General features: G+C 43.1%; 2 pseudogenes; one reads left to right on the top strand and one right to left on the bottom strand.

The window, feature by feature from the left end:
* Window positions 1–10,300: 10,300 nt before the first annotated feature.
* On the bottom strand, window positions 10,301–27,015 carry LOC139652365 (uncharacterized; annotated as a pseudogene).
* LOC139652355 (uncharacterized) lies at window positions 15,483–17,622 on the top strand (annotated as a pseudogene).
* Window positions 27,016–27,692: the final 677 nt, after the last annotated feature.

Raw genomic sequence — 27,692 nt, 5'->3', positions numbered from 1 at the left:
CAAAAGATCTTGACCCAATTTATTTGATCTTGACTATTCTCTGCAGGAACAAAATGTGTATAAAATGTGTAAAAGTAGTACTAAACATTTGGAAACAGTCTGTAATGCAATTGTAATTTGGGGCAATGTTGGGGCAGTTATTGTCATAAGTAATAATTCAAGCCCATAAAGCCAAGTATTGGCTCAGACTCTGTTGCTCTGTGTGTGGCCATCCCTAAAGGAGGCAACACATACTCTGACATCTGTCAAAACTGGGTCTCCCCATAACAGGTCCTCATCACTCAGCTTGGGCCTAGAGTCCCCCACTAATGCCAAGGCAGATTAATTATCAAAATGGCAATTGCTTTATACCAGGGAAAAGATTAGAGCTATTTCCATAACCCATCAAATGTTGGAAACACAGAATGACAGCTTTGCTCCTCAGATATGAGAGCCAAGCCAGAGGAAAGTTTGTTGCTGCTTACAAGGACACACAGTCTCAGCCGTGCACAGAAAAGAATGTGCCCGCATGCACGCAGACACACACACACACACACACACACACACACACACACACACACACACACACACACACACACACACACACCACACAAATCTCTCTCTCTAATAGTTCACTAAATTGATATTTCGGTATTGTTTTTGAGAACAAAAGTGATTCAACTGTTGTCCACCCAAATATTACTGTAACAATTGTCCTTGCAAATAATTTGATGAGTCATTATTAAGATGAAAATATCTACTCAGGTGGCATAATTATTACCTATTAAGTGATTATTTACTTGTCATCTCTATCTTTTCCTCTGTCTCTCCAGGTTAATGTGCTCAGTATCATTGATGTATATGGATCCATTAAACGGGACCTTGCTGTCTGCCTGTTGTTTGCATCTAGAAAATAGTCAAGTTCATTAGCAATGTTGGTGTGTGGGTGTGTGTGGTGGGTTTGAGGAGGGTTGGGTCACGTGTTCTAGTCTGGTTCTCTCTCTCTCTCTCTCTGTCTGCCACACACACAAACACGGACACACACAGACACACACACACACACACACACAATGTAACCATAAAATCACCAATCTCTCCCATTACAGCTACCTACAGCATTATGCAATTTACAATTCTATGAGGTTCTATATGGTCCATCATCTACTTGAAATAGCCACTGGATATTTATAACCACTGGATTACCACAATGCATCACCACCATTCATTGTCAGTTCAAAATGAAAAATGGAAAAACTACTACTACACTACTTATCATACAACACAGAACTTCTTATTGGAAAATTAACCTGAGAGACCCTCTCTTTCCTCCTATCTCTCTCTAACTCTCCCTCTCTCTTCCCCACTGTCTTCCCCTCTCTTTAACTCATCACTTAATCCTCAAAGTGAGTACCAACACTGTTTGGATAAATGCACACTTTCACTCACTCACACACTCTCACACACACACACACACACACACACACACAAAAACACATATGCGTACACACACACACACACACACACACACACACACACCATGTACATAAGCATACACCTGCTGTTGTATAGCTGCCATCGGCATGATAGATGATAAAAGTGACATGCCATGAGGGGACAACTGACAGATGAGAAACTTGTTTAAATTAAATAATGAAGTAGTTGTGGCTGGTACAGGCCCTGGAGAGGGAATAAGAAACACAGCATGCAGAAAAACAGAAAGCACAGGACATACTGTAGGCTACTGATGTCCTGCTGCTACGGGGATGGAGGTACAGTATTCTAACAGATGACAAATGAATTCCGCTCTGTTTGGGTATTTCTTTGTGTGTGCATACACGTTTGTGTGTGTACCCATGTGCGTAGGCATGTTGTTTATGTGTGTACATCTGTTTGTGTGTGTTTGTATGTTATCACTGCAGTGCATTTATTGACCCACAGCAAAATGCTCACAACTGCTATAGAAAAGGTTTGAGTCATTGAAGGCTGAATTGAAACGTGGGCACAATTATCACAGCAGTGCTTTAAATAAGTTTCAAAGATAACTCCAATATCTGTTTAAACTATCAAAATACTGAACTATCCATAACCTCTGTAAGTGCTGTAAGTGTTCACATCTGTATGTAATACCACCGCTATTACTACTACTACTACTACTAATAATACCATTACATTATTCATATTTTTTTTTATCATTATCATTCATATCATTATTATTTTTGAAGTACCACCATCAGCTGCCAAATCCAGTGCAGAAGCTAGGATTCCTGCAGATGGTTTTGCAGAGGGCCTAGGGCCATTGATCCCCAATAGGCAGCCCACGGGCCAGGTCCGGCCCACAAGAGCCAAATGTCTGGCCCACGCCGACCCATTGGCGCTTGAACTAGAGGTCTGCAGGCTTGGTTTTTAAATAAATAATTTGGGCTTGGGTCGGGTCGGGCTCGGTTGTTGTTTTTTTCATGCATGGAAAAAAGCACAATGTTTATGCTCCTCGCTTTCTCCTGAAGCTCTGTGTCACTGCAGGCTGGGCATACACACAGCCCCCCTCCCTCTGCTGCACTCTCTCTCTCTCTCCTCTCTGTCACTGGTACTGAAAGACGCACGGCGGCTACAGTACCAAAATGGGCTTTTTTCATTTTTGTTTTACTACTTAATTTTCTGTTTTACAAATGATAAAGGGAAATTCATGTTGTGAATGCACCTGTCATAACATTTGAAATAAAGTGCACAACATGTGAAACTAGAAGGGCACTTGGAGAGCGCAGACCTCCGCCAAGGCCAAAACAACTTTTATTGGCGCAATGGAAAAAAAAAACGGACGTTTGGCCCTTGGGGAAAACTAATTGGGGAACCCTGGCCTAGGCTGTTCTCAGGCCCTAACAAATGCAGTGGCTTATAATAGAAATGCATCCACTTGCTTTCCCCAATTCCTGAGTGAATAGCTTCCACAAAGGCCCTCAGGACTTGGCCATGCAACCAGCAGTGCTGTTTTCCTCTCAGTGCTTTGGGGCAGATGTTGAGGATGTGCTCCAGCGTCTGTCGTTTTGGACAGAGAGGACACCCTGGAGTCTCTGCCTTACTCCAGCTGTGCAAGTTGAATGGGCTGACGATCATATTGTAGACCACCTGGACAAGGAATTTGATGTGGTTAGGCTTTGCTTTCCTCAGCTCTGCCCAGGTGTCCTACCTCCAGCGGATGTTTTCATCTTGTCTAGGCCCCCTGCTGCCTCATCCCCACCATTCTGCAGGCCCTCTCTTCCTCCACAGCTGCTCTCACTTCCTTCTGCCCAAACTGGTGCCTCTCTTTCCCCTTGGTGGTGTCAATGTGGGGAGCTGAAAAGAGCTCAGACCAGCTCTGCTGCAGCAGCAGCTTCCTCTGCTCTCCACTTTCTCCCTGTGGTCACCTCCACTCTAGCTCTGGAAACCTTCATGTCCATTGAGTCTCTGAACTGCATCACCTCTCTGGCTCGCGTCACCTTGAACTCCTCCTCCAAGAAACTGAGCAGCAGCTTCAGCTTGTTGCTGTGCCCCGAGAGGTTGATGCTACTGGGACTCCTCCATAGACCCAGACATCTTTGGAGGTGGTTGCTGACCCTACTCTCCAAGGTCTCCACTGTTGATATTGCGATCCCATAGACAAGGAGTGGCCACAACATCTCAGGTAGGATATCAGCCATTTTGTTTAACTTTCCCGGTAGCCCAGACCAATCCACCGCTCTCAGCCTGCCCTCCAGCTCTATGCATGCAGCTTGGATTGATGTTGTTTCTCTCTCATTTTTTTTGTGCTGCATGGTGCCTCACTGTTGTCCTTGTACAGATGAATCCTTCACATTTTGTGTGGTGGAAGGTGATGTGATTCTCCATTAACAACACTGAAAGGGATAATTACTGGCAATTATGGTCACATATGATAAATATTGCACCACTTCAGTGCTCTGGGGGCTACCTCATGATCTCAGTGAGCCCAATGCAGGAAGTAATGTGGCTTGCCAGATAATTGCAGTAGAGTTAATGAATTATTGCTGATGATATCCCATTATTTAAAATGTTGCCATCACTGCCACGTTTCACAGCTAAAACGTTCTCTCCCCCTTTCTTTTCCTTGGCCCAATTGTAAAAGAGGAATGAAGTCAGTCAACAAGTCCACTTGTTATTTTGAATGAGAAATGAAAAGTAAACTGAAATCTATCCTACCTGTATCTTCTGCCAGTCATTGGATATCTGCAATAAGATTGCATGTCAACTTAAATGGGATGAATGGTGGAATGAGAAGAATCCCCAGCTGAAGAGTGACCTTCACCTTTATAGTTTAGTTTATTGCTTGATAATGTATACATTATGTGTACAGAGACTTGTTACTCTTAGCTTCATGATTCATTATCATATTAATGGCTGTGCTTTTGGTATAAATGATTTTCATCAGAGCTCTGATGAAGGCCCCTTACATTGAGAGCACAACCATAAATATGAAACCTGCAGGGATGTAAGTGTTGAAAGTTTTCTCTTTTCTCTTTGCACTTAACAAAGTGTTCCATGCATCTACCAATAAAAAAAATTGAACACATACACCTAATGCAATTATGTAAGAAGAGTGAAACTTTCCTTTGTTAAAGTCAAATTCACATTTGATGAATTTTCAGCAGTTAAAAACATGTGGAACCCATGACAAATCATACCAACAAAAAGTGTGGGATTCACCAAATATTAATAGATATGTGTACATCATAGAGAAAGATATTAGTTAGTTTTGATTATTTGAACCAAAAAAAAAAAAAAACACCAAACAAACAAAAACTGGACAGTTTATGAAGCTCCTCAACTGTCTGCTTTTTAGAGCCAATAAAACAAACTAAATGATGAGGTGAAGGAGAGGTGAAACCCGTATCTCACTTCAGCCTTGCAAAGAAGGGATTTCACTTCATTGAAAGAGGCCCTGCGTTTATCTAGATCTACGCTGTAGTAGGGAAAATGTGGATTTGTTTTCCCTGGAGAGTAAACTGCTGGCCCTTCTCTCTTGCCAAGGGGAGGATCCATTCTTTCTCCTGGAAGTAGTGGATTCGTACAATGAATGGCTGGGGTCTTTCGCCCTCACAGGGTTTTGGAGCAGCTGAACGATGAGCACAGTCCAGAATCACTGGTTATTTGAGGCCAGTAGGTCCACCCAGTAAGCCATGTAAAAGTTCCGAGATGAACTGGGTGGGATTGCCCTTCTCCAGTCCTTCCTCAACACCCAGGATGCATATGTTGTTGCGTCTGGAGAAGTTTTCCAGCATGTCCAGTTTAGACTGAAGTTTACTGTTGGCCCTAGCAAGCTGGGTACGATTAGCTTCCAGTGTGTCCACGCATGCAGCTAGGGTGTTCATACCCTCTTCTACACCATCAATCCTAGTTCCATGGTCTGCTAAGGCCGTCTTAATGGGGTCGATGATTTGATGGATCTCATCACGAAGAGAGTTCATTTCGTCCCATATGACTTCTTTGACAACTTCTCGGAATTCACTTAGCATCTTAGCATCACAGCTAGCAGGCGCCATACCAGCTTCCGGCTCCGTCATCATTGATTTGTCTTTTCCTGGTTGTTAAGTAGGGCCCATCTTGGAGTAAATCACACCTCAATTTGATAAAGCGCAGATATAATACAAAAATAACAAAAGTTGTGGAATATAACATAGGATTACATCAAATTTTGTGCAAAAATCGGGACCTCGTAGAATACCCGTCTACTCCAGGTCGCCCCCTCCCATGCACTTCTAAAAGGACGAGAGGACAGGAAGTTCAAACTTTATTCTTGATCTGAAAATTTGGAAATTACAAAATAAAGTTCACAAACAAAGTAAAGCCATTAGTATTAGTATTAGTATATGGATCACCCTTCTGGAATATGTACCTGATGTATGACACAGCAAGATGCAGCTAACTGTCCTACTCCTGTCACATCCCCTGGGGACAGATGCTTGAGAGGAGTCCAGAAGAAGAGCTTTGACACCTCAAGCTAAAAGAGTCACACCAAAGTGTTGTTGGTTAAATGTTGGGTCTACCAATGTCAAGCCTGATGAGCTAAGTGAGTCATTAGTGATTGATTCATTAGCAAGAGATCGAACTGGAGCACCTTGCCATGGTTCACATCTGAATTATTCATGAGGATGTGAGCTCAAAGGAATTTAACCTGGATTTAAAGCTTTGTCCTGGGCCTCTTTTGGATCCTAATTAATGTGAAAAAGCCACAGGAGGAATGTCACCTACCATGGGCACTGTATGCCACTATAGCACGTGCTTTCCTCATATAGAATCTATTGGAATATATTTAGAGATATTTCCCACTGATTAGTAGTAGGGTTTCATGAAAGTAAATTGTTAACAAATCAACTAGACAAAACAAATATATGTCTGTTTGGCCCTTGTAAAAGCCACTTCTTTAGTATGTGAAACACAGATCAATCGATTTCTTCATTGAACGATATGTGCATAATCCAGAAGGCATTCAATTCAATTCAATTCAATTCAATTCAATTCAATTCAATTCAATTCAATTCAATTCAATTCAATTCAATTCAATTCAATTCTTATGGTGCATACTGGAAATCTAGTTTGGAAAGCAGAGTTTGAAAAAACAGGCAGCAGTACCATCGACACAACAATAACAACGAAAACATCAACAACAACAGCAATAATTTATCTGCTTGAGGTTTTTAGACTTTATCAAGCATGCATTCAGCTTAGCGGAGCAGCAGCATGTTTCGTCAGAGTTTGTTGTGAACTTGTGCTCTACTTCACTGTTTTTGCTGTGTCACTCATCATTGTGTCACTTGATAGACAGAGACAAATGGCTTTGATCCACAATCAGGAAAGGTAGTTTTCCATGTTATGTAGAGGTGGCTCATATACACATCTAGGGGCAAGGCTGTATGGTAGGTGTAAATATCATGGGCTATCAATAAATAATTGGGTCCTGATTAATGTTGGATTTATGTAATATCGTGTTACGACCTGGCTCAAGTGGCCATAACAAAAGGGAAACACACCATGATAAACGTTTAGCAAACAAAGTATTTATTACACAAACTAAACCAAATGCCAACTAAACCAAATTAACTCAACTGAACCAAATTGCCAAAATGGGTAAAGTAATGAAAGTATGGAGTGTGAACGTCAGTGATGTCAGTAGAATGTGTAAGTGCTAAATGATGGGTGTGTGTGTGTGTGTGTGTGTGTGTAGGGGTGTTGGAAGATGCATAAAAACAAATAAACTAAGGCAGCAAAGCCAACCAAGCCGGAACAGGTGCCTGTAAGGAGAAGCAGAGAGAGAGTGAATGACTGCAGCCATCGCTTAACTAACTTCAGGGCACCGGGCCCAGGTGCACTGAGTTAGTGCGATTAAGTCACCTGCAGGGGAGGTACATATATTAGACATAAGATACCAACTCCCAGATTACACCACAGGGGCCATCACATATCATAACTCTAGGCATCTTTTGTACAGCATGATGAGTGTTTTTTATTGCTTTACAACTGGGAAACTTCACATCACAATTCATCAAAACAATCAGCCTATAAAATATTTGTATGACCTAGTCAAACAAAATCAGAGTGATCCCTAAACTGAACATGAGCGTTGCTTTTCTCATAATCCAAACTGTATCTAAGAAGTACCATACTGTATAGATTATTTATCTTTCTGTTCTCATTGTCACTGACAAGCAAGTACACATTCACTAATTAGATACCTTAATGCAGAATGTATCACTTAGTAACAGGTCACTTTATACATGTACATGCTGAATCAGGGGGAGCTGTGGTATTGGACACCATCCACTTTAAAAACTTGATTGGTCAATGGATCCTGTTACCAGGAGGTTCTTACCTCACATTTTGATCCTGGTAGACAGAACACAATAAATTTTGCATCAGTTCAGACTGCTGTACAGTGAGAGGAGCAATAACTAAGATGCAAATGACCTTTTTGCATCACACTGAAGAGCAAAAAGACCCACTTCATGGCCATCAATTAATATAAAATGGAAATAATAGTTCGTACTCGTTTTGGGTTGGTCCTGCTTAATGATGTTCTATAGACATGAGTACCACAATTACCATAACTTTCGAACAAACAAACTGTATATAGGTAAAATGCTATGTATGTATGGACATTGGGCCACTTGTTTCTTGTATTTGGCCAGCATCTGAGTGCATGGTGTGTTTTTCCCATATTCAAAATGACCACCTGGCACAGGAACAAAGTGAAACAAAATTAGGTCAAGACAAATCCTGATATAGCAGTGGGATCTGTGCCAGGCACAGCATCTTGTTTTCTCTACTACTCATGCAGTTCCGAGCAGTGGGAAAGCAAAGAGATGTTGATGTTGATGTCTGTCTTTTAATCCATATAAGATTCATATCAAAAGTGCCATGCCAGAACCACTGAGTTCTGTGATTCAGTTTCCAACCACTTTAATTAATAGTGTATATGTGGTTCTCTCTATCCATCTCATTCTGACAGAGGGTGCCATAGTTTCTGATGTGTATGAAATAGGTGTTTTACAAAATCATTTGCCAACACATTTTGAATATTTTCAATAACATTAAGTTCAACAATTACTCATTAGTTATCCAAAGCCTTTAGTAATTGTATTATGAGCCATTACTGTGCCTTGTTAATACAACAACATGCCACTGAGCAGGGTCCAACATGGCGATATTGAAGACACAATATAAAGCAATTAAGCTGAAGATAATCAGGACAAGATAGATAGCTCACATTACTAGCAAATCAATGTCTCCCTTCTCAAAGTGCCACTGAGGACTCTGAAGTGATTCTTAATTATCTGTGAGAACTGATCCACTCTTTCTGTCTGTACTTTGCATTATTGCACATGCAGAGCTAGTTAATAGCTCAATCTTTATACAAATAATCATATTCCAGCATTGTATAATTCTAAATGTGAGTATTCAGTTCTAAATGTTAGTATCCATTTTGCAGCTTGCAAGTAACTGGCAGGACCACTTGTTATCCACAACTTCCCAAAAGTTCAGATATAAAACAATAAGAGGGACTTCAGTGTGGTAACAGCATTGATCTCCAATTGTCATGTGGCAACCTGTCACGTGAGGCAATGTGATAGGAATGAAGTGCTCCTACCGCTACAGCACTCACAACTGTAGCACATTACCTGTTCCCAAGTTCCGTTGTGCTGCTACACACACATCACAAGGGGATCTGGACCGACTGAAAAGACTGGAAGCCAAAATGAATAAAGTCCACCACACCCTCACCATTACACATTACATTCGGTTATCTGTTTAACTGTTTTGCAAACTAAGGGAAGGCCAACCCAAATTTTGTGTTATTCTGACCTGTGTTCATGGAAAGAAGATTTTTAAAGGTTTTGGCAAGAAAATGGCAGAGAAAAATGATAGGCGGAGCTTATGGTTCCTATTGACAAAGTTGTTCACCATGGGGAGATGCACATACGTACCAAGAGCCATGTTACGCTGTGGCAGTTATGAGGGTTTGACTTTGAGACCTCCTTAAGGCTCAATTATGCTCAACGTTAAATACGTATATGGATACGGACGGAGCCTTCTGTCCGTACTCTGCGTTCATTTCGTCCGTATTTGTGCACGTTTTCTGAAAGCTTACGGATACGGACAAAACGGAGCAGTACCACTGCAGTACCACCGGAAATCGTGGGGGCAGTGTAGCCAATAGTTTTTGTTCACAACAAACATGGCGACTGTGGACAGAAACATTTGAGACTCTACTGCCCTCTAGTGGATGTATTGCTTAACATCCATGCCAACGTAAAGGACGCATGGAAGTATGTGGGCAGTGACGGTTACATTGTTTGAAACGGACTTATTTATTTTCGTACGTAAAGGGAGCATAAATGAGCCTTTAGAGCGCCCCTATGGGCACACCTGTTCCACTCTTTATCACACAGTAGCAAGGGGCCTAACATGTCTATGTGCCAAAATAGAAAAAAAACAACACTTACAAATCAGTGGCTGAGTTATTGGGCAAAATACAGGAAACAAAATGCTACGAGCAGCAATGCAGCAGTCTCTACTGCATGAGGGCAAAGATAAGAAAACCAAGTAAAGCCCACTAACGTCAAATGTAATGTGGCATTAAGCACCCCATAGAGACACATATGCACCAAGCTGCATGTCTCAGGGTCACTCGAAGGGAAAAGAAGTCTTTCCTATTTTTGTCGCAGACATCCAAAATGGTGACCAAAGTTCTAGTCGGACAGGACATAGGTGCCACGAGGCAGTGCAGAGAGGCAGTGCGTAGAGGCAGATATTGATTTTTTTTTTTTTTTAGCAATTACACAGTCCAGGCGAGAAGGTGTTCGCTAAAGAGCTGGGTCTTTAGCCTTTTCTTAAAGATCGAGAGGGACTCCGCGGATCGAATGGAGTTTGGTAACTCGTTCCACCACCGAGGAACCACAGACGAGAAGAGTCTGGATAGAGACAATCTCAACATATCAAAATGTGGAATTGACGATGATAGGACTGGACAGCTTTGTGAAACTGTGAATCAACTGTGCCAAGGAGACGGTGCTCATTGGCAGAGGGTACAAATATTCCACTGAAGAGGACGAGAGAAGCCAAGGCACTCAACTTGAAGTGAAAAAAAATATAATGTCTTTATTGCATTGGTACTTCTATATATATGATTAAAAAGCTAATGTGTTTTGAATTCCAGCAGAAATAGCATAAAATGAATACATAAACCACAATTACCCTCCTGAGAAAAAAAAAAAAGGTAGGGGGAGAGCCTCCTAGGATCAAGAATAAAAGAGTACAGTAAATAAAACATAAGAGGAATAAAACCATTAAAGTCCATAAAAGTAAGTTTTGAGGAAAGATTTAAAAGATTTTGCTAGCCTGTAATTTCTCTGGCAAGGTGTTCCAAATCTTAGGTGCCCTGATGGCAAAAGCATGGTCACCTTTAGTACTTAATCAGGAGAACAGAAAGCGATGAAACAATTATCTGCTTAACATTTATAGGTATCAAATTATGTAATACAAGTAACAACATCCAATTGCATGGGGTTATTTCCTGTTTTCCTCCTGTATCTAGTCATTACCTATCTGGCAAGGATACAACATTTTTTTTGTATACTGCATTCATTGCATATTAAAATTCTCTGTATCTCATCACACAAGGACATTTGTGATGGTGTTATAATGTATTCCTCAGCGCTTCCCCCTTGTTTACCCTTTTTGTATGTGAAATGTATAATCAAGCCTGAACACTGTCGCTCTTGCAAGGTGAGGGCACAGTATGTGGTAATGAGTAGAGCCACAGGGAACCTCCTACTTTTAGGAGATTTAACCTTGCTGTGCTGCTGAGGCAGCAGTCCAAAGCACCAGGGAGCCTTTCTGCCATGATAGAATGGGTAGGTAGTGAGATGAGCGTTGAAAGGAAAGAGAGCTGAGTGAGGACAAGGGGTTGAGGGAGGACAGATGAAGAGATAAGAGGCAACAGCAGGGGGAAAAAAAACGGAAATAGGGGAGGACTGGAGGGCAAATATAAAAAGTGGATTGAGAGGAATAGTCAACAGGGAGGCTCAGTGTGTGGACAAGAGAATGGGATAAGGCAAAGGAAAGATGAGGGAAGGCGTGACGTCATAGATTACGTACATGGAGTATTACGTAGAGTTATGTCTGTGAGCACCCTTCACTTCAATTCCCCAGCCTTGGACCAGGAACACATCATATCCTCTTACCCTGAAATGTTCTGAATTCATCTACAGTAATTCCCTCCTCTCGTTCCCTGTCCCAATTGCAAGCACACACACACACACACACACACACTCATTCACTCTCTCTCTCTCTCTCTCTCTCTTTCACACACACACACACACACACACACACACACACACACCCATGCCTGTCTATGGTTGGCTGTGGTCTGCACTGTCTGAGAGCTAGAGTACTTCAGATCACCATGGATTATTATGGGATTTTCCCAACAGCCCCTAAAATCTCTGGCTTTCAACGTTTAGGCGATTTTACTTTTTGGATCCATAATTAACATTTATATTCCTCTCATATCTAGCCAGCCATGATGTAGCCTTTGTTTTACTCTAGGGTTTCAATTTGCTTCTACTATGCCAGAAAAAAAGAACCCAAAAAAACTATATATTTATACACGTATATATATATATATATATATGTATATATATCTATACACACACACACATACATATATATAGATATACTGTATATAGATATATATATCATCATGGAACATGGAATTAAACAATGAGCAAAGCTCACATCTTTAAGTATGTTTAGAGAGTAGTATCTAAGTATCTATTATTATCATTATCAGCTACTCATGCATGTGCGTGCTGGCAGTGCTGCAACACACTTGAAATAGCATATTAAATTTTGGAAAAGAAAAAAGGGAGGCCAGAACAAAATGAAAAGGATAGAACCCTACCTGTCCTTGACCATCATGTTTAATTGGATGCTCTCTTTTTGCAAGCATACAAGTTCATTAGGTCTAGCATCGGCCTAGCAAGTGATGAGCCCATGACTAACAGTGGTTAATCTGTTTATAGTACCATACAAACAAGACAGGTCCAGCAATGAAAGTAGACTCTTGGGAGGATAGGCAATTATAAGACGCATCAAAATCTATCTCTTTCAGTCCAACTGTAACCACTGCACCATCTCTCCACTCACACACAGCAATGTGGTTTCTTCACAGTGAGGAGGTCTTCAGCAAATGCCTGTTTCATTGTGGTGAGTGGCAGATAAGACAGCAGAGAGAATATTGCAACTTTTCTGAGTTAGAATGTAAAAGCAGTAAGATAGCTGAATGCATTTCTTTATCAGGTTTGCTGCATTTTTCAAGTATCTTGGCAACAGAAGAAGCATTTTCTCTTTACAAAAGAAAAAAAGGGCACACACACACACACGTGCATACTAGTAAACACTTCAGTCAGCAAGGCTGAGATGGTCCACTTCTCCAAAACTGTCCTAAAGGACACCACCCATCAAGGGATCAACGCCAGGACGTCAGTAAATCCATTACTAAAAATACTTGCCAATCCTTTGGGATTACTACGCTTAGCAAGTGGACACTGTGTATGCCACAAATCTGGAATTAGGCAGTGAAAGGCTGTCAATGGTGCATTAACACCTGATCCACTGTCTAGGCATTTCTGTGCTCCCAGGGTAAAGGTGCCTGTAACTGTCTCACTTAAACTGACCTGTGCCACACTGACCTTTGTTACCTTTTTCAAAGAGGTCAAGAAGGAATTTCCTGCATTGCTACTTGAAAAAACATTTTCAAACTTACAATGGAAACCACACATGTTGAATGGCTGTGTCCACTCATCCACTCATTTCCATGAGACGTAATGATATAAAAAAAAATAGCCACACAGCCGGGCCAGCTGTGTTGTTGTTTTCACCTCTTTTCTAAAGCTTGTTGTCAATTTGCCCGAAGCTTTTCCTTTTTTTAAAACTAGCTTGTCTCCTCCCTCACTGTTTGAAAGTGGCGCTGTCCCCCTCCCATCCCTGAAAAAAAAATCTGGTAATGGCGGAATCGATAAAGAGAGCGAGTAAATGTTTTCAAGTAGTAAACTTGCTACCTACTTCTTCACTTGTCATTGTGGGACATGTAACCTCCAGCGGGAGAAAAATCTGGCAAAGCGAGACTGGTAACTGGCGATATTTCTCCGTAGGTACGTTTATATAGCCATTAGCCTTTATGCACGGTTTGTCCTTAAGGGCTTCTGTCGCCCAATAGCTTTTCTGTGTGTGCTTAAAAAAGATAGCCACACAGCTAATGTGTTACGGCGAGCGTGTCCCCACTAGCTTGGCAGCTTTACACCTGCTAGCTTGCACTTGGCTATTCTAACCTTAAAAGCTTCCATCAAAGCAGCTATTTAAGCCCACATGTTTTTTCCCGGTCATCGCTAACACCTTGGCATCATTGGATTTGGATGGCAAGAAGAGCAGAGAGTCATCATCTCGCCTTTGCCCACCGGCATGTGGATCCTACATTTCAGCAGGGACCCCCACCCTGTCTGCATTGTATGCATGGGTGTTAGCCATGCTAAAACGAAGGATTTGGTGGTCAACTGTATCAAAAGCAGCAGACAAGTAAAGGAGGACAAAGACAGAGGAGAGGGATGAAGCCCTGCCGGGTGCAGGGCCTCTGTGACAGCAAGGAGAGCTGTCTCAGTAGAGTGAGAAGCCTTGAAACCGGATTGAAGAGGGTCCAGGAACTCTAACTCTCCAATTAGGCAACATGTTGTGAATGTTAATGGGAAATCTGTGACTTTCCGCATATCACCAGCAGGAAATGCATCATCTCACCACAAAGTGCAGAATGCATTTACTGCCAAGGAATTGAGCTTAGTGGAGCATTCTTGCCCCATTAGAGTGTTGGAGCAACATTACATTTGACCTCAGCTCTACAGGGTCTAGCCTTTACTCTTTATTAGTTCTGATCATCCTTAATTGATCGTGCCCATTGGACCTGTGTACATTAGACCATCGGGAGGCCCTATAACTGTCTGCACTGCCCTGGGGTGGATCATCCAAGGGCCCACTAATCTGGTTTCACCTTCTGCCAGGAAGCAACAATGCCTTTTCACTTTTACCCCTTCCTCATGGGATGCAAGTGAATTCATGAGGATGATTGTGAAACCATGGCAAGTAGAATCCTTCCCACATCAAAACGAAACAAGTGGAGGTCCCTGGACAGCTCCGATATGCAACTCCATTGATTTGTTATCCCAACTTCCCTTGTCTACATGCCACAAAGCAATCTGGTGTCTCTCTCCTCTTGACTAGAGAACACCGACTCTCCAAAGACCCTCACTTTGTAGAAGTGTATGCTCACCTCAGCAGGACCAGATCTGTTCTCTGTTCAACTGTTCAAAGACGAGCCGTCAAGGACATCATTGCCAAGTGCAGGACTACAGCTCTGCTGTCTGTGCCGCTGAGTATATTTTTTTGTTAAGAAAAATCTTTTGCGTGCATCCTAGCAGCTTACATCTTCTAGTCTTCTGTCTGCTAGATAGCCACATAGCTAATGTGTTACGGCGAGCGTGTCCCCACTAGCTTGGCAGCTTTACACCTGCTAGCTTGCACTTGGCTATTCTAACCTTAAAAGCTTCCATCAAAGCAGCTATTTAAGCCCACATGTTTTTTCCCGGTCATCGCTAACACCTTGGCATCATTGGATTTGGATGGCAAGAAGAGCAGAGAGTCATCATCTCGCCTTTGCCCACGAGCATGTGGATCCTACATTTCAGCAGGGACCCCCACCCTGTCTGCATTGTATGCATGGGTGTTAGCCATGCTAAAACCTCCCTTGCAAACCCTGAGTCTTGTCTGAATTGCTGCAGCATGCCAGTGAAAGTCCTGGAGCGGAGACTACGCGTCGCTGCCTCCCCGAATGGTGATCCCCCCCCCTAACTGCCTCTCCGCCAGCAGAGTCAGCTAGCAAGCCTAAAGCTCAAAGTTGGGGTAACATTATGGATACCTCTGACTTCCCCTTGTTGCTCAGCCAGCTCAGGCCTATGACTGACGATGTGGAGGTGGGAATAGTTGATGATGATGAGGATGCTGCCTCAGATCTTCTCGCTGAGGATCCTGAGGATGATAGGGAGGATGCCATCCTCCCGCCCTAGCCATCTGGGCCTTCCAGCTCTCAGGGCGGGACGGCCCCAACCCTCCCACCTGATGTCAGCCTGTATGATGTGTGCAAGCGAGCTGCAGCTAGGCTAGGCCTCGAGTGGCCAGTACACCAGGCTGACCAAGGAGCTAAGAGGGACCTGTACGACGGCAACCTGTCCCCACCTTATAGGCTCCTGCCAAGTAGCTCATGCCCTTTGTCCCAGCATGCGTCAGGGAGATGAAGCGCTACTGGGATAAGCCTTTTAGACACAGTCATCGTTGCCCGCCATCGTTATCTGCCGAAGCAAGCGAAAGCACTCGTCAATACCTGCCCTGCCTGATGGCTATCCTGTGGCTGCGAGCGTAAACACACCCTGGGTGTTAAGCACTGCCTCTGGCTGTCAGGAAGAATGAAATAGAACCATTTAACAGGCTCATTGTGTCGCATCAACCACAAAAAGAAAGCATGCTAGATAGTACTAACTAGATAGTACAGTAACTTGACACTTATTAGTTGTGAGTGATGTGGTAAATTGGTCAGACTTAGATGTAATATATAAGGTGAACATGAATGCCACTAGCAAAGACAGACAGTTGATAAGGGTAATTAATTAATAACTTATGGCACAATGTCATTACTTGTAACCTATGACTCTCAGTGGCCACTTTGAGGTACACAGCTAGTACCAGGTAGAACCCAATTTTGCCTCCAGAACAGCCTGAACAAGGTGCTTGAAAAATCCCATATGGATCTTGGTCCGTTGTATTGTCATGTGTCTTGCTCATTCCCGAAATAGAAAAGGTGGGAAACTGCATAATGCACAAAACTGTTTATTTGTTACAAATAGTGCTAAAAAAATATACAAGCACTTCAAAGCAATACATTAACACAATGATAGGCTTGGTTGGGCAGCTCCTCATTCCTCTCCATCCTATCTGAACTGGGAATCACTGGATCTGCACACTCCTGGTTCACATCCTATCTATCTAACCGCTCTTACCAGGCCTCATGGAGGGGATCTCTGTCCAGACCCTGCACTCTTAATACCGGTGTCCCTCAGGGCTCAGTCCTGGGGCCCATGCTATTCTCTCTCTATACTAAATCCCTCGGCCATGTGATCTCCTCTCATGGCTTATCCTATCACTGCTATGCCGATGACACTCAACTCTACCTCTCCTGCCCCCCCTCACAAATTGATGGACGCATCTCCACATGTCTCAAAGACATCAGTACTTGGATGTCTGTGCACCACCTCAAGCTCAATCTTGAAAAGACGGAGCTGCTCTATCTCCCTGGGAAAGATCGCCCTCTCACAGACCTCTCCATCTCCATTGACAACACTACCATGTTACCCTCTCAGACTGCCAAGAACCTCGGGGTGATCTTGGACAACCAGCTGGCCTCCTCTGCCTATATTGCAGTGACAACCCGCTCCCGTAGGTTCTTCCTCTACAACATCCGCAAAAATTTGCCCGTTCCTTACGAGGGAAGCAGCACAACTCCTGGTCCAGGCACTTGTCATCTCCCGCCTGGACTACTGCAATGTTCTTCTGGCCGGGCTACCTACCTCTGCCATCAGACCTTTACAGTGCATTCAGAACGCTCCAGCCCGTCTGGTGTTCAACCAACCAAAATACTCTCATGTCACTCCCCTCTTCCAGTTGCTTCACTGGCTTCCCATCTCTGCACGCATGAAATTCAAGACACTGGTACTCGCCTACAGGGCAGTAGATCAGACTGCCTCTCCCTATCTGTAATCTATGGTCAGGTTCCAAACCTCACCTCGTTCCCTCCGCTCCTCCACCCTTGCAGGTCGCCTCGCCCCTCCATCGCTACGTGGGCTCAGAAGTTGCTCATCCCGGTCGCAACTCTTCACATCTATGGTGCCACAATGGTGGAATGAGCTCCCCCTTTCTGTCAGAACAGCCGAATCACTGCCCATCTTTCGGCGGAGACTAAAGACAAATCTCTTCAGGTTACACCTGGACCCTTCTTGAACTAACCTATCTTCTACCCTTCTTAAACTTAAAAAAAAATAAATAAATTAAACGAATGCTACTTTTTCCTATTAAAAGTCTTAGCTGATGAAGACTGTGATGCACAGTTGGTTTTACTACTGTTGACAAAATGTACTTATTGTAAGTCACGTCAGGTTGTCCCGCCAGACCCAGTAGTTTGGCAGTAGCCAAAAGATAATGCATCATTCTGACTCCTCATTCAGTATAGGATATGTTTCCAGTTGTTGATTGTTGCCATAGAGAACAACAGGGACTACTTTCAAGATTACACAAGGCGATCTTTTAGGACGATCAAGGAAAAGAGCTGATGCTGCTGTGCTGACCATCATACACATCATACAAACAGGTACAATATCATGTAAGGTGATTAAGTAAAGATTCTTACAGATGCCACAAGATTTCTTGAGCGTACGTATAACAGCACTTGCAACTTCACTTGTTCTCGAAAATCCACTGTGTTCTCTGGGCAGTCGTAAGTTTGGTAAATTCAGTTAAGAAAATGTGCTTTATTTTTACAGAAGGGACAGAATGGGAAGAATTTCGGTTTCTTTTGTCAGACAGGTTGAAAGGTCCTCCAATGTGTAGTCCTGCACTGCCCTATCCTGTAAGATGCCCCTCATTAGGTGATGTTCCACAAAGGAGTCACAGTAGCTAACAGGCAATTTGTTGGGTCTACATGAGAACCACATCACATTTCATTCCCATTGTCTCCCTCCAGGGATTTCCGTAATCAGAGCATGACAGTGGGAATTCCTCAGAGACCTCTGTATCTACAATCTTAACTCCAGGGGCATTGAGAATGTGGCTTATCTCACTTTGAATTAGCTGCTGAGGATGCCCATACCTAGCTTCCAATCCATTCAAATATTTCTCTGGCTAACTTATGAGCACTAGGGTGTGAAATGATCAAAAAGGAGCTGATATTTATTATTGCTTTGAGAGGTGTGTCTGATTACCAGGCAGATTATCAAAGGTCATCTTCAATAAAGGGAAATCCCTTACTCTACTAGATTCAAATTAAGGCTGACAGAACTTTGGGATACCATATGTGGATAAAACCAGAAGCTCTGCCAGGTGTGGTCCTATAGAAGGCTGTGCAGGGAGTGTCTGCTGCTAGGATAGGCCTGAATAGCCTGTAGCCCATTAGTAAATATTGAAGGCCTGTAGCTTTGTGTGATGGGCTGCTGCAGACGAGACACAGTAGTTCTGTCTGGCTGAGAGGAAGATGGTCCTCAGACTCAAAAGGAGGATACTTGAGGTGGTATGATTACAAACTCATTTTTCTTGCTCTGAAGTTCCGGGCCAGTTCCACCTGCAGGTTTCGGATTTTTCTCAGATTAAGGTAGATGTTGTGTGACGATGGAGGGTACAACTGAACCCCCTACAGCGCTAAGGGAGATGAGGGAGAAGAGGGTTGTGGTTGAAAGCCTGTTCCATCAATGGTATCTCTGTTTTAGTCAGAAGTAACATTCTTCTTTGTCTGCAGAAAAAAAATAGATTAATTTTGCTTCCTCATATTCCATCTCAACTTGTCTGAGCTTTCTTGTCCTTTACCATTTAATTGGTTAGAGTCTCCCAAGTCCTAGCAGCCTCACAAGCCCGGTCATCCAAATTCTGGTAATACGTTTCTGTCTGTTCCTCCTCCTCTTGCTCCCTACAGAGATCATTAAGCTCCATATGTCTGAGTCAAATTCAAATGAGCTTTATTGGCATTAAATACTTCAGTATCTGTTGCCAAAAGTCTCTGCTAGGAGCGCAACAGGCTGAATGACCTGTATGAACTCTAGTTGCCAAGATGAGAACACACAGTGCCCGTTGCCACTGTCGGGGCCTCTGATGAACTTCACGTACAGTGAAGGAGCATCCAAGGAGCGAGGAGGACAGTCAAGCCTGCTAGCGCTGCTTTCAGGTACAGGGAGACATTGCCGTTGGTCTGTATCTGTGCACAACGGCCATTCCCAGGCGCTATGGGAGTGTGTTGTCATCTGATGGCAGGAAAGTGCTTTTCACAATAGCACATTGAAATGTCTTGTCCATTTACCGGTTACATGTTTAGTTTCTTTAAATTAGCTTAGGTCAGAGAGGGTCTAGGCTGATGGGGGGGCTATAGACTGCCATTGCGTGGAGCTAGGTCAAAGTCGTATTCTATGGAGACTAATTAATGTGCAGTGGATTGCATACTATAATTTACCTGACACCTAGCCTTGATGGCCATTCGTTTGTAGTGCAATAATTAGGCTGCGTCATTTGACTTTCAGGCCCTTTTGGCCCTTATAGTTGTAGGGAGAAGTGGTGTATTATCATGTGTGGTGTTGAGTCAATTGTTGAGTTGTGTACAGTGCCTGTGTACAGCCTGTTTAGTCCACAAAGGAGGGTGGTTGGGGTGAACTTATATCGATATCGGTGCCTCTTAATGCTTATATGAATTTTAGAGTGTTATTCAATAAAGTGTACCTTTTGTCTCTTGGTGGATTATTCCTTGGGCTCTGACATTGGACAGGACCGGTTTATCAAAAGTGGTGGCAGCGTTATCTTCTTCTACTCAATCCAGTATATTCCCCTCTACCTTCAGGTCTTGGTTTGTTACAGTAACAATCATCACCAAAATAACCAGTAATGCAAACAAAGAATTCATAAAAGAAACTATGATTAAACCAAATGGTCACTATGGACACACTTGATAAATTGTACAAAAATGATGGCATACAGGTTAACAGAGCAAAGTGAACAAAATGACAACAATGACTGAACTTTTTGCTCAAGAGAGATATGAGGCTTGATCGATGATTGAGCTCACCTGTGGCTGGATTGCCTCTGCCAGCCGAGGTGCACTTAATTTTTTTGCCAGAGCTATACAGTGGTCATGGGGTGGGCACATAATACGGTCAATAAGGGCCTGTCTATCCTTTTCCAACTTGGAGAGAATGCTTCATGCCTTGATATCTTCCCATCTCAATTACTGTAACTCACTGTATTATGGTATTAGTCAGGCATCTATCTCCCATCTCCAGCTTGACCAGTACACTGTGGCCAGATGTCAAGATCCAAAAAAGGGGACCATATTATGCCTGTGACAAGAAAAAGAATAAAACATGTCATTCAGGTGGGTAGATCACTGCACAAAATTTTCAAAAAGTTCAACCATCTGAAAGAGAGACTGAAAGAATGTTACTGCAGTTTTGATTGTTCTATAGCCAAGTCAGCTGCATTTGAAGCTGATTGCATAGCTCTGCAGCAACTTTCTGGAGTAAAGGTCCACTGTAGCGAGGAGGTTCTGCAGACTGAAAGCTCCAAAAGCACTCTGAGGCCATAAACCGGGACATGTTAGAGGTAACAGCATTGTTCTCTGATGTCTTGAAGGTGGTGAGGAGGTGCATACCTGATAGATCTCTATGGAACTATACAAGATCTGCAAAATGAAAAAGAACAGATCTTGTACAGGCCCACAGCGCGTGCGTTGAATTTGACTAGCTGCGGCCACATTGATCCATCGAAAAATGGAAAGAATTATTGATGGATATATTTCTGTCCGTTGGGCTGTCTTGGAATTTCAACATGGTGGGAGAGGCATGTAGCGAAGGGGTTGAGCCACCGCTTTGTAGGGGTATAACTAGTGTGTTCCTGCCTTGGCTGATTGTGATAGTGAAAGGATCTGAGCCCCCACCCCCAATACAATTACTGTCAGTACTCACGTGTGCAACTATGTTTATACCTATCCTGCTCAATAACGTAGCCAGTATGAATACTACAAAACATGGGAGAGTGGGTTTCAGGATTTCTCTCTCACACAGCAGCTACCTTAACTGCAAAATGTGCACTCGCTTACTCTGATTAAGACTTAGCACAAGTCTTAATCACCCTCCTTCCCCATATTCAACAGGATGGGTGAGACACCCCTACTCTAAGGTAAGCCTAAACTCAGTAACATGAACTGGAAACTTTGTTAACATTGATTAATGGAGGACATTTATTTAATCAGATTGTATGAATGATTCCCTTTTGTATTTAGGTCTAATATGAATTGTCAGTAGATTCTATAATAAACACTACATTTTGCAGTGAAATCAATGAACAGTCTTAAAGCTTAATGTCAAAACAAAATATTCCAACTTCACATTAAGTCTTCAATATTTCAATTTAAATACTTTTCCCACTTCACAAAGTGTTCAGTAATAAGACCATCAGATTATCTCTGAATTTCAAAGAAGTCCATGTTCACACTCTTTGAATAAACAAAAACAATAACTGACACAATAGAAGAAGTTTCACTTTTAACTGTGATCACGTATCTGTGAATTTTCCAATGTCCAGTTCAATAAATGATAAAACTTAAACACACCTCCATCTCTGGTATAGAATAATGAATAATAACCAACCAGTCTGTTGAGATGACTCATGACAAGATGAGGTAAGATGACTTGCTGGGAGAATGTTGTGTGAACGGCAGGGGAATCTCTCTCCTTGTAAATAGTTCTGATGACTTCGATCTCCGGTGTATCTCCTGCAACGCAACATGCAACTCTCACTGCCATCACTGCCGAAATCCACGCACTGGACCAAGCAACCACCGCAGAATCCTCTTCAAATCCATTGCGTTGTTCCATCAGCAAATTATCCACAGCAGCTTTGACAACAAGTTTAAGTGACTGTGTCACTTAAACTTGTTTGTAAAAACAACAAATACTCCACACAACTTCAACATAGCTTCCCGTTTCGATGTCTCTATTTGAAGGCAGAAAATGTTCCTATATCATAAAAGGGGGGCCTGACAGAAAAAGTTTGGGAACCACTGGGCTAGAGGACACTTACCTTGCCAGTCCAGTTTGTAAGTGGCTTCTCCGAGAGAGAGCTGGACTTCTTCGGTCTTCTCATGGCTGCCTTGAAACAAAAATATGAATGAGAATATTTACTGACTCAACTAGAATTAGAGTATTTATGTAGAAAATGGGTCATTCCATTTACATCACGGAAAGACAAAATGTTCAGATAAATTAAGTGCATATGTAACGGGTAGTGTCTATCTGTGGACTTATGGTGGATGTGTCCCCTTATGTTTATGGTGCAGGAAGGACGGCATGATCACACAGGACTTTCTCTCACTCTGGTTCTCTCTTTATTCTGGAGCTGGTACAAAAATCAGCAACACACAATCGTCATCAACAGTGTATTATGCAACTGCAAGCATTCAGATCTCCAGCTTGGAAGTATTTTTCTTTGCTTTTTTTATTTTTTTTTTTACAAAAGACTAATAAAATACATTGTCACATTACAATGCTATTATAGTCTTTTTCTATACATTCTAGTATAAAACAAACATGATCGTATAATAATATGTTCGGGTATAACAATAAGAGCTATTTTCTTTTACATTCACAATAAAAATTCTAAAACATTCTAAATAAACATTTTGTCCATAGACAATAAATGGAACACCATTTTGAGTCCTATATAGTGCAACATGTTATTGCTGTTGTATCAACATTTTAGGAATGAAGAAAAATAAGTTTACTTTTATACTGTTGACCATATACTTCTAAAATTCTACAATGGGCTATATATGGGATATGAAACACTATTAGCCCATGAAAGACAACAAAAGCCTTCATTTCACACAAAACACGGTAAATCACAAAGCTGGAATTATGAGGTTTTCATGCAACGACAATATGTGAAACCCACATTTAACAAAGCCTACCTGGTACAAAAAGAAACACAGCAACACACAATCGTCATCAACAGTGTTATGCAACTGCAAGTATTCAGATCTGTGTAACAAAGAGTAGAAAAATTACTATCTAAAATAATTATATATTATTTATATTATTATAAAACAGTACAGCCGGGAGCAAGCCAGTAAGTGTATGGCTAGCTAACTAGCATTAGCTCAACATGCAACCAAAAGTGCTACTCGTGGATAAAGTTACCATTCCTGCACATAAATGTCTGTAACTTTCCGATTACATGCTAGTAGTGCTTACAGTCAAAATGCATGCTACTGATTGTTGCAAAAATAATTTTAAAGCATTAAACATAGAAATATTGGTTGCAACATTGCTCAGGTGTACCCACCTCCAGCTTGGAAGTATTTTTCTTTGCTGAGGCACGTACGGTGTGCGAGATGGAACCCTATCTATGCAGTTGCGCTATTAACCCACCAGGTGTCTCTAAAACTATACATATGTAAGACAAGCATATCAATTTTGTAGACATTCATAATAGAGGTTATTTCTAACTCTGTTACACCCACCCCCACTGAATTTCGCCCAATATTTTAGATGTGCAAAGCATTACATTCACCATAATATCTCAAAAGAAAATCTAACTTGACATGGTTATGCAAACACTCCAACTTGAAAAGTACCCCCAAAAGGATGAAGCGGAAAGAGAGAGGCGCCTAACTCTCTACCAGCTTCTGGAAGTAGGATGCAGCCTACACCCCACACAAACCTTGTCCCATACATAGAAACAGGTCCCTACACCTGGACTTGGAGTCATTTATGGTGAAGCAATGACATATCAAAACTTTCAGAAGAATACACTGAAATACACTTAAACTACACTGAAACCAAGCTACACTTGAAAACCATTGTTTCACTGGAATACTTGAAACATTGACTTAGAGACTTTGTCAATGAGCTGACTGGCATCACTAACAACACCTTGTTTGGACATCTGATGCAGCAGACAGTTAACTGGCTTCACTATACCTCCAACATGAGTTCTGACTGTGTATGGTGCTTGAATCAGAGTGAATGGAGGGTGTTCTTGCACTGTGTGCATTGTCTGAGTGGACAGAATGTATGGAGTGTGCGTGTGCACTCTGAGTGTCAGCTGAAGAGGCATGTGTGCAGCTGTGTTCAGAGCTTATCTCTGTCTGTGACTGAGGGTGTGAACTGCCTGCCTGCTCAGACTCATCGTCCATACTTAGGACATCTCCAGGTGAACCATCCCCTGCATGGTTATCCACACACACATTCGTCAGATTGCCGACCCACTCCTGTTCTGCTCCCACCATCTCCCTCTTGCACAACAGACATCAATCCATCCACGTCAGTGACATCACCTGACTCATTCTCACAGGAGGACACAAAGGTGCGATCCGAGAGACTGTCCACACCCACAGGTAAGAAGTTAACAAGCATCAGCAGGTTACGGTGCATGACTCTCTTGTCCAGTCATAGGAGTCCTGATCCGATATGTGAGAGTGGAGGCATTCACACTCACGACAGTGTAAATCGCGGACTCCCACCGGTCCGCTGTCTTTTGTTTCCCTCTGTCACGTTTGTTTGAGACCAGGACTCAGTCACTTGCAGTGATTTCTGGATCTTTCAGACATCAACTGGGAGACTCTACCATACATAAGGTAGAAAGGGGGGTAGCCCGTGGTCTCAGGTACAGTACAGTTATACATGAATGTTAGGGTCTGGAGGTGTCGGGGCCAATTGTGCTTTGCATCAGGCGAGAGGACTGGAATCATGTTACCCAGCGTTCTGTTGAAGCGTTCCATCCTACCATTGCCCATCGGATGGTACGGTGTTGTCCGGGACTTCCTCACACCAGCAACCTTCAACAATTCACTTATCAGTTGACTTTCAAATGAGGCACCCTGATCCGAGTGGATCCTCTCAGGAAATCCATAAATGCTGAAGTACTTGTCCCAGAGTTGCTTTGCTACCTGTTTAGTGGACTAATCTCGGCAAGGGAAGGCCTGTGCTAGCCTGGTAAAATGGTCTGTCACTACCAGCACATCAACAGACTTGTTGTTAGAATCCTCTGCAGTCCAGAAATCAATACACACAATCTCTGAAGGTGCAGAGGTCTTTATACTCTCCAGAGGTGCTCTTCCCTCCGGATCAGCAGTCTTGCTGATGACACACCTCGGACATTGGCGGATGTAGTCTTTAATATCTCGGTCTATGTGAGGCCAGAAGAATCTCTGACGGGCCAGACTCAAGCTCCTGAACTGGCCCTGATGACAAGCACTGTCATGAATGCCTTTGAGGACCTCAGATTTGAAGGAGTCAGGGACCACAAATTGGTATCTCAGTTACAAATTACAATTTCCCATTTGGCAGACGCTTTTCTCCAAAGCGACATACACATGAGATTTTAATACAACACAAGCAAGGTTCTAGTCAGGAGAGAACAATGAGAGTAAGTGCCATAAAGCTAAGTTCTGGTCCAAAAGGACATAGGTGCTACGAGGCAGTGCTACGAGGCAATGCATAGAGTGCATAGAGGCAGATTTTTTTTTTTTTTTTTGGTTACCCAGTCCATTAGGTGAGAAAGTGTTCACTAAAGAGCGGGGTCTTTAGCCTTTTCTTAAAGATTGAGAGAGACTCTGCGGATCGAATGGAGTTTGGTAACTTGTTCCACCACCGAGGAACCACAGAAGAGAAGAGTCTGGCTAGTGACTTAGGGCCTTGTTGTGGTGGCAGCACCCGGCGCTGTTCCTTGGCAGAGCGTAGTGAGGGGGAGGGAGCATAGACCTGAATGAGGGAGTTCAGGTAGGTCGGAGCTGTTTTGGTTGCTGCATTGTAGGCGAGCATCAAGGAGTTGAACTTGATGGGGGCAGCAACTGGGAGCCAGTGGAGGGATATGAACAGCAGAGTGACGTGCTCTTTTGGGCTGGTTCAAGACCAGACGCGCCGCCGCGTTCTGGATCATCTGCAGAGGTTTGAGCGTACATGCTGGGAGCCCTGCCAGTAAGGAGTTGCAGTAGTCAAGACGTGATATTACAAGAGCCTGTACCAGGAGTTGGGCTGCATGCTCAGACAGGTAGGGTCTGATCTTCCTGATGTTGTACAGGGCAAATTGGCATGACCGAGCAACAGAAGCCACATGCTCCTTGAAGGTTAGTTGGTCATCAATCATGACACCCAAATTTCTGGCAGACTTTGTGAGAATGAGCTGAGCTGATTCGAGCTGGATACTGATCTGTTGTACAGAGGGACTGGCTGGGATGACAAGGAGCTCAGTTTTTGACAGGTTAAGCTGAAGGTGGCGTTCCTTCATTCATGGCGAGATGTCGGCGAGGCATGCTGATATCCGTGCCGAGACTGTGGGGTCGTCTGGCGGGAACAATAGGAGGAGCTGGGTATTGTCAGCATATGAATGGTATGAGAAGCCATGTGAGCGGATGACTGCACCAAGTGAGGTGGTGTATATTGAAAAGAGAAGGGGTCCAAGCACTGACCTTTGAGGTACCCCTGTGGACAAGCAGTGGGATTTAGACACTTCCCCTCTCCAAGACACTCTAAAGGATCTCCCTGAGAGGTAGGACTCAAACCAGCGGAGAGCAGATCCTGAGAAGCCAAGCTCAGCGAGTGTGGAGAGGAGGATTTGGTGGTTAACCGTGTCAAAGGCAGCCGATAGGTCAAGCAACATTAGAACAGAGGACTGACCGGCAGCTCTAGCTGATTGCAGTGTTTCCACTACAGACAAGAGCGCAGTCTCAGTAGAGTGTCCGTGTTTGAAGCCAGACTGGTTAGGATCATACAGGTTGTTCTCAGAAAGGAATTCAGAGACTTGATTAAAGACTGCACGCTCAAGTGTCTTGGAAAGGAAGGTGAGGAGTGAAACCGGCCTGTAATTTTCAACCTGAGATGGGTTGAGTGTAGGTTTCTTTAGCAGCGGGGTAACCTGGGCTTGCTTAAAAGCAGTGGGGAACACACCCGTTGTGAGGAGTTGATGATGTGCGTGACTGCAGGGATAAGTGTGGCCGAAATGAGCTATTATTCTCATTATGTATGTACACTTGACACAACGTGCCACCACATTTTCAAAACTTTTATTTCGCTACATGGATATGGTGGAAAAGCTTGATGCCTTTGGGACCAAACTTGATCTATTCCACGCAGATTTGTTATCAGGGAGGCTGCTGCACTTCAACACACTGAAGACAGTGGGTGTGAACAACGTCACAGAGAATATGAAGAAATTCATCACACAACTGAGGGAGAATTTCTCTGCCAGATTTGATGACTTCGCCATTTCCAGGGATGTCACTGAATTTGAGCATGACCCATTCACGATCAGCCCAGGCAGAG

Source organism: Centroberyx affinis, unplaced genomic scaffold (assembly GCF_046629955.1).
Source record: "Centroberyx affinis isolate AG114_WGS23_722 - 3 ecotype Tasmania unplaced genomic scaffold, CSIRO-AGI_Caff_v1 ptg001787l_1, whole genome shotgun sequence".
Taxonomy (NCBI): domain Eukaryota; kingdom Metazoa; phylum Chordata; class Actinopteri; order Beryciformes; family Berycidae; genus Centroberyx; species Centroberyx affinis.
This window is presented reverse-complemented; position numbering and strand designations above follow the sequence as displayed.